Consider the following 8,149-nt stretch of genomic DNA (forward strand, 5'->3'; position numbering starts at 1 on the left):
AATTTAGTCATTTTCCAACACCCCCCCCCGCCTCCGTCAATGTGAACACCCCATCTAATTTCAATTCCTGGGGAAGACTGTAGAACAGGGGCCGGCAACCTATGGCAGGCGTGCCAAAGACGGCACGCGAGCCCATTTTTAATGGCACGCTGCTGTCTGCCGGAGTCCCGGCAGGGAGCAGCGTGCCATTAAAAATCCGGCCTGGTCCGCTCTTCTCCGCTCATCGCTCCCTCCCACGGGGGCAGGAGCTTGGTCCTGCCGGCTCCTCTGCCTCTTCCCGCAGTGTGCTCGGTTCCTGCCCCTCCTCCTCCTCCCCTTCGGCCCTCCAGCGCTGCCGGCCCTTGGGAGGGAGGAGGTGGGGGAGGAGCGGAGTTTGCGTGCTCGCTGCTCCCGGCGGAAGCAGAGAAGAAGCGGAGGCAGGGCATATCCCCTCCAGCCCCCTGCCGTGAGCACCCCACGACCCCAGCCCACTCACCCAGCCCTCTGCCCTGCAGCCCCGCACACCTCCCCCCCCCAGACCCCTGCCCTGAGCTCTGTACCTGCCTCACACACCCAGCCCTCTGCTTGACTCCTTCACCCCCCACGACCCCAGTCCTGACTCTTGCACCCCTACATACCAGCTCCCCCACACCCCATGCACCCCCCATCCCCACCCCCACCCTGAGCACCAAACCGGAGCTCCTGCACCTCCCTCCCCCACATTCCTACCTGCACCCCTCCCACCAAATGAGAGCTGCCTAGGGGTATGTCTGCACTACGGAATTAGGTCGAATTTATAGAAGTCGGTATTTTAGAAATCGGTTTTATATATTCGAGTGTGTGTGTCCCCACAGAAAATGCTCTAAGTGCATTAAGTGCATTAACTCGGCGGAGTGCTTCCACAGTACCGAGGCTAGAGTCGACTTCCGGAGTGTTGTACTGTGGGTGGCTATCCCACAGTTCCCGCAGTCTCCACTGCCCATTGGAATTCTGGGTTGAGATCCCAATGCCTGATGGGGCTAAAACATTGTCGCAGGTGGTTCTGGGTACATATCGTCAGGCCCCTGTTCCCTCCCTCCCTCCGTGAAAGCAAGGGCAGACAATCGTTTCGCACCTTTTTTCCTGAGTTACCTGTGCAGACGCCATACCATGGCAAGCATGGAGCCCGCTCAGGTAACCGTCACCGTATGTCTCCTGGGTGCTGGCAGACGTGGTACTGCATTGCTACACAATAGCAGCAACCCCTTGCCTTGTGGCAGCAGACGGTGCAATACGACTGGTAGCTGTCATCGTCATGTCCGAGGTGCTCCTGGCCACATTGGCCGGGAGCGCCTGGACAGACATGGGCGCAGGGACTAAATTTGGAGTGACTTGACCAGGTCATTCTCTTTAGTCCTGCAGTCAGTCCTATTGAACCATCTTATGGTGAGCAGGCAGGCAATACGGATTGCTAGCAGTCGTACTGTACCATCTTCTGCTGGGCAGGCAAGAGATGAGGATGGCTAGCAGTCATATTGCATCATTTTCTGCCGAACACCCATGAGATGTGGATGGCATGCAGTCCTTCTGCACCGTCTGCTGCCAGCCAAAGATGTAAAAGATAGATGGAGTGGATCAAAACAAGAAATAGACCAGATTTGTTTTGTACTCATTTGCTTCCTCCCCCTCCCCCATCTAAGGGACTCATTCCTGTAGGTCACACTGCAGTCACTCACAGAGAAGGTGCAGCGAGGTAAATCTAGCCATGTATCAATCAGAGGCCAGACTAACCTCCTTGTTCCAATAAGAACAATAACTTAGGTGCACCATTTCTTATTGGAACTCTCCATGAAGTCCTGCCTGAAATACTCCTTGATGTAAAGCCACCCCCTTTATTGATTTTAGCTCCCTGAAGCCAACCCTGTAAGCTGTGTCGTCAGTCGCCCCTCCCTCTGTCAGAGCAACGGCAGACAATTGTTCCGCGCCTTTTTTCTGTGCGGACGCCATACCAAGGCAAGCATGGAGGCCGCTCAGCTCACTTTGGCAATTAGGAGCACATTAAACACCACACGCATTATCCAGCAGTATATGCAGCACCAGAACCTGGCAGAGCGATACCGGGTGAGGAGGCGACGTCAGCGCGGTCACGTGAGTGATTAGGACATGGACACAGATTTCTCTGAAAGCATGGGCCCTGCCAATGCATGCATCATGGTGCTAATGGGGCAGGTTCATGCTGTGGAATGCCCATTCTGGGCTCAGGAAACAAGCAGAGACTGGTGGGACCGCATAGTGTTGCAGGTCTGGGACGATTCCCAGTGGCTGCGAAACTTTCGCATGCGTAAGTGCACTTTCATGGAACTTTGTGACTTACTTTCCCCTGCCCTGAAGCGCATGAATACCAAGATGAGAGCAGCCCTCACAGTTGAGAAGCGAGTGGCGATAGCCCTGTGGAAGCTTGCAACGCCAGACAGCTACCGGTCAGTTGGGAATCAATTTGGAGTGGGCAAATCTACTGTGGGGGCTCCTGTGATGCAAATAGCCCACGCAATCAAAGATCTGCTGATATCAAGGGTAGTGACCCTGGGAAACGTGCAGGTCATAGTGGATGGCTTTGCTGCAATGGGATTTCCTAACTGTGGTGGGGTGATAGAACACATATCACTATCTTGGCACTGGAGCACCAAGCTGGCGAGTACATAAACGCAAGGGGTACTTTTCAATAGTGCTGCAAGCTCTGGTGGATCACAAGGGACGTTTCACCAACATCAGCGTGGGATGGCCTGGAAAGGTACATGACGCTCGCATCTTCAGGAACTCTGGTCTATTTCAAAAGCTGCAGGAAGGGACTTTATTCCCAGACCAGAAAATAACTGTTGGGGACGTTGAAATGCCTATATGTATCCTTGGGGATCCAGCCTTCCACTTAATGCCATGGCTCATGAAGCCGTACACAGGCAGCCTGGACAGTAGTCAGGGGCTGTTCAACTACAGGCTGAGCAAGTGCAGAATGGTGGTAGAATGTGCATTTGACGTTTAAAGGTGCGCTGGCGCAGTTTACTGACTCGCTTAGACCTCAGCGAAACCAATATTCCCACTGTTATTACTGCTTGCTGTGTGCTCCACAATATCTGTGAGAGTAAGGGGGAGACAGACGTTTATGGCAGGGTGGGAGGTTGAGGCAAATCACCTGGCTGCTGGTTACACGCAGCCAGACACCAAGGCGGTTAGAAGAGCACAGGAGGGCGCGGCACGCATCAGAGAAGCTTTGAAAACTAGTTTCATGACTGGCCAGGCTACGGTGTGAAAGTTCTCTTTGTTTCTCCTTGATGAAACCCCCCGCCCCTTGGTTCACTCTACTTCCCTGTAAGCTAACCACCCTCCCCTCCTCCCTTCGATCATTGCTTGTAGAGGCAATAAACTCATTGTTGCTTCACATTCATGCATTCTTTATTCATTCATCACACAAATAGGGGGATGACTACCAAGGTAGCCCAGGAGGGGTGGTGGAGGAGGGAAGGAAAATGCCACACAGCACTTTAAAAGTTTACAACTTTAAAATTTATTGAATGCCAGCCTTCTTTTTTTGGGGCAATCCTCTGTGGTGGAGTGGCCGGTGGCCCCCCCACCGCGTTCTTGGGCGTCTGGGTGTGGAGGCTATGGAACTTGGGGAGGAGGGCGGTTGGTTACACAGGGGCTGTAGTGGCAGTCTGTGCTCCAGCTGCCTTTGCTGCAGCTCAACCATACACTGGAGCATACTGGTTTGGTCCTTCAGCAGCCTCAGCATTGAATCCTGCCTCCTCTCATCACGCTGCCGCTACATTTGAGCTTCAGCCCTGTCTTCAGCCCGCCACTTACTCTCTTCAGCCCGCCACCTCTCCTCCCGGTCATTTTGTGCTTTCCTGCACTCTGACATTATTTGCCTCCACGTATTCGTCTGTGCTCTGTCAGTGTGGGAGGACAGCATGAGCTCAGAGAACATTTCATCACGAGTGCGTTTTTTTTTCTTTCTAATCTTCACTAGCCTCTGGGAAGGAGAAGATCCTGTGATCATTGAAACACATGCAGCTGGTGGAGAAAAAAAAGGGACAGTAGTATTTAAAAGACACATTTTATAAAACAGTGGCTACAGTCTTTCAGGGTAAACCTTGCTGTTAACATTACATACATAGTACATGTGCTTTCGTTACAAGGTCGCATTTTGCCTCCCCCACCGCATGGCTACCTCCTTAACCCTCCCCCTTCCCCGTGGCTAACAGTGGGGAACATTTTTGTTCAGCCACAGGCAAACAGCCCAGCAGGAACGGGCTCCTCTGAGTGTTCCCTGAAGAAAAGCACCCTATTTCAACCAGGTGACCATGAATGATATCTCACTCTCCTGAGGATAACACAGAGAGATAAAGAACGGATGTTGTTTGAACGCCAGCAAACATACACTGCAATGCTTTGTTGTACAATGATTCCCGAGTACGTGTTACTGGCCTGGAGTGGTAAAGTGTCCTACCATGAAGGACGCAATAAGGCTGCCCTCCCCAGAAACCTTTTGCAAAGGCTTTGGGAGTACATCCAGGAGAGCCGCGAATGCCAGGGCAAAGTAATCCTTTCACATGCTTGCTTTTAAACCATGTATAGTATTTTAAAAGGTACACTCACCGGAGGTCCCTTCTCTGCCTGCCGGGTCCAGGAGGCAGCCTTGGGTGGGTTCGGGGGGTACTGGCTCCAGGTCCAGGGTGAGAAACAGTTCCTGGCTGTCGGGAAAAGCGGTTTCTCCGCTTGCTTGCTGTGAGCTATCTACAACCTCATCATCATCATCTTCTTCATCCCCGAAACCTGCTTCCATGTTGCCTCCATCTCCGTTGAAGGAGTCAAACAACACGGCTGGGGTAGTGGTGGCTGAACCCCCTAAAATGGCATGCAGCTCATCATAGAAGCGGCATGTTTGGGGCTCTGACCCGGAGCGGCCGTTCGCCTCTCTGGTTTTCTGGTAGGCTTGCCTCAGCTCCTTCAGTTTCACGCAGCACTGCTTCGGGTCCCTGTTATGGCCTCTGTCCTTCATGCCCTGGGAGATTTTGACAAAGGTTTTGGCATTTCGAAAACTGGAACGGAGTTCTGATAGCACGGATTCCTCTCCCTATACAGCGATCAGATCCCATACCTCCCGTTCAGTCCATGCTGGAGCTCTTTTGCGATTCTGGGACTCCATCATGGTCACCTCTGCTGATGAGCTCTGCATGGTCACCTGCAGCTTGCCACGCTGGCCAAACAGGAAATGAGATTCAAAAGTTCGCGGTTCTTTTCCTGTCTACCTGGCCAGTGCATCTGAGTTGAGAGTGCTGTCCAGAGCAGTCACAATGGAGCACTCTGGGATAGCTCCCGGAGGCCAATACCATCGAATTGTGTCCACAGTACCCCAAATTCGAGCCAGCAAGGCCGATTTAAGCGCTAATCCACTTGTCAGGGGTGGAGTAAGGAAATCGATTTTAAGAGTCCTTTAAGTCGAAATAAAGGGCTTCATCGTGTGGACGGGTGCAGGTTTACATCGATTTAATGCTGCTAAATTCGACCTAAAGTCCTAGTGTAGACCAGGGCTAGGTAAGCGCTCCACACCGAAACCTCCTGCCCCAACCCTGAGCCCCCTCCCTCATTCTAGCTCCTGGCCAAACCCTACACCCCAACCCCCAGCCTAATCCTTCACCCCTAGCCCTGTGCTCAGTGCTCTCCCAGCCTCAGCTCAGTGCAGAGAGAGAGGAAGAGAATGGCCAGAACCAGGGAGAAGGTAGGTACCCACTCTATGTGGGTAGGGCCAGGACCCCAGACCGGCAGTGGGCTGAGTGGGTCCGGCAGCCGGTATCCCGGCTGGCAGGAGCCAGCGGATGGAACCCCTAAGCGGCAGCAGGCTGAGCTGCTCAGCCCGCTGCTGGCCTTGCCAGCCGGGGTCCCGATCACAGGCCCCGCTCATCCTGCTGCCGGCCTAGGTGAATGGAACTCCAGACCAGCAGTGGGCTAAGCAGGCCGGTGGCATAAGATCAACATTTTAATTTAATTTTAAATGAAGTTTCTTATACATTTTGAAAACCTTGTTTATTTTACAATACAACAATAGTTTAGTTATATAATATATAGACAGAGAGAGAGAGACCTTCTAAAAAACATTAAAATGTATTTCTGGCATGTGAAACCTTAAATTAAAGTGAATAAATGAAGACTCGGCACACCACTTCTGAAAGGTTGCCGACCCCTGGTCTAATGAGTTAAATCAACTAACAGCAGGATACTAAGGGAGGAAAAATAACTTTTGAAGTGGTAAGAGAGTGGCCCAAGGCAACCCCCCATCCTTTCATGTATTTATACTTGCTCCTGCATTTTCACTCCATGCATCTGATGAAGTGGGTTCTAGCCCACGAAAGCTTATGCCCAAATAAATTTGTTAGTCTCTAAGGTGCCACAAGGACTCCTCGTTGTTTTTGCTGATACAGACTAACATGGCTACCACCCTGAAACCTGTAAATGCTGAAAGGCTGTTATTGAATTCCCAGACCAATCTTGCTAGAAAGCTTAATCTCATGAGGTCTGATCATCAGTATTAACCTTTTGTGGGTCTGGTGCCAAACATATTTGTGGCCCCCCATGGAGGCAATGGAACATGGTGCGGGGAGGTCAGTCCCCAGAGCAAGGGGCCAGCCAGGGGCAATGGGGCATGGCATGGCAGGGGCGGCCCCACTCCGCCCAGCGCAAGGGCACTATTTACCAACAGACAGTTGCCATATGCACAGTGGCCCACCTGGTCCTGTGCTGCCAGCATGCCCCTTCCCCTCGGGGGCGGGCCCATGCTGCGCCATACAGCCCCCCCTCCTCCAAACCAACACTCCCCAACTTCCTATGGCCAGAACCCCCCTGGACCCACTATGCCCAGCACCCCCCGCCGACCCCTCCACAAATGCCCAGCGCCCCCTTGCCCACAACCCCACCACAACTGCCCAGCACCCCCTGTAGAACCCTCACTCCCTAGTGCCCCAACACACACATCTTCCCTGCCCCCTCACAGCCCAGCACACCCCCAGACCCCAAAGAGACCCACTCTCCCATGCTGGCAGCGCAACCAGGGCTGGTCCCAGGGCGGGGAATTTCTCTGGCCCCTTGGGAGTGGCGCGATCAGCCAAGCCAGGGCCTGCCCTGGGCCGGCTCCCTGAGGACCCACTTGTCTGGAGAGTCCCAGCCAAATCCCCCACCCCCCCAATCTCCTTGCACCAGCTGAGACCTGAGACTGGCCAGGCTTCTGCACCAGTCCCAGGCAGCTTGGCTCTGGGGAGACAGGTGGGGCCCCAAAGGTGGTGGGAAGCAGAGACTGCCCAGAGCCAGAGATGCACTGGAGGCTGGCCAGGGGGCAGAGAGAGAAGCAGGGGGGTGGGGACGGGGATGGAGAGGGGCCCTCAGCCAGCCAGCGGGCAGGCTGAGAGGAGCAAGTGGTGGGCAGGAGAGCCAGCAGGGTCTCGGGGCGCAGTGCAAGTGGAGCAGGCCAGAGCCCCTTCTGAGCATGGGCCTGGCTCCATGGCACCACTGGCGCTATTGTAAACCTGGCACTACTTACCACAAAATAGAGCAGAGGCAATTAGAGGTGAGGATTATCAAATTAAGAAGCCTAAGAATTGCCAGGCTGGATCAGGCCCGTGGTCTGATTAGTACAGTATTCTGTCTTTGACGTGCCCAGCATTAGAGGATTCAGAGAAAGGTACAAGAAGTCTCCTAGTAGGTAGATGTGGGATAATCTACTCTTCCATTAAAAGTTTGTCTACGCAGGGAAGTTACTGGAATAGCTATTCTGGAACAGCAATAGCAGAATAGTTTATTAAGCAATAGCTATTCTGATAATTTCCCCATGTACACTAGCCCTACTCTTCTTCTATTCCCTGATAGTTAGAGATTAAACTCTGAAACATGAGGTTTAACCTCTCTTCCAAATATTGATTAGTGTTTATAACAACTCTGGATATTCATAGATTATAAAACTACATGATCATATAAACCATTTGATCATCTAGTTTGGCCTCCTGTGTAACACAGGCCTGAATTAAATCCTGTTTGAACTGTAGCATCTCATTTAGAAAAAACATCCAATTTTTATTTAAAAATTCCCAGTGATAAAGAATCCACCACAAGCCTTGGTAAATTGTTCCAACAGTTAATCACCTTA

The sequence above is a fragment of the Lepidochelys kempii genome, chromosome 5 (assembly GCF_965140265.1).
Source record: "Lepidochelys kempii isolate rLepKem1 chromosome 5, rLepKem1.hap2, whole genome shotgun sequence".
NCBI classification, from domain to species: Eukaryota; Metazoa; Chordata; order Testudines; family Cheloniidae; genus Lepidochelys; species Lepidochelys kempii.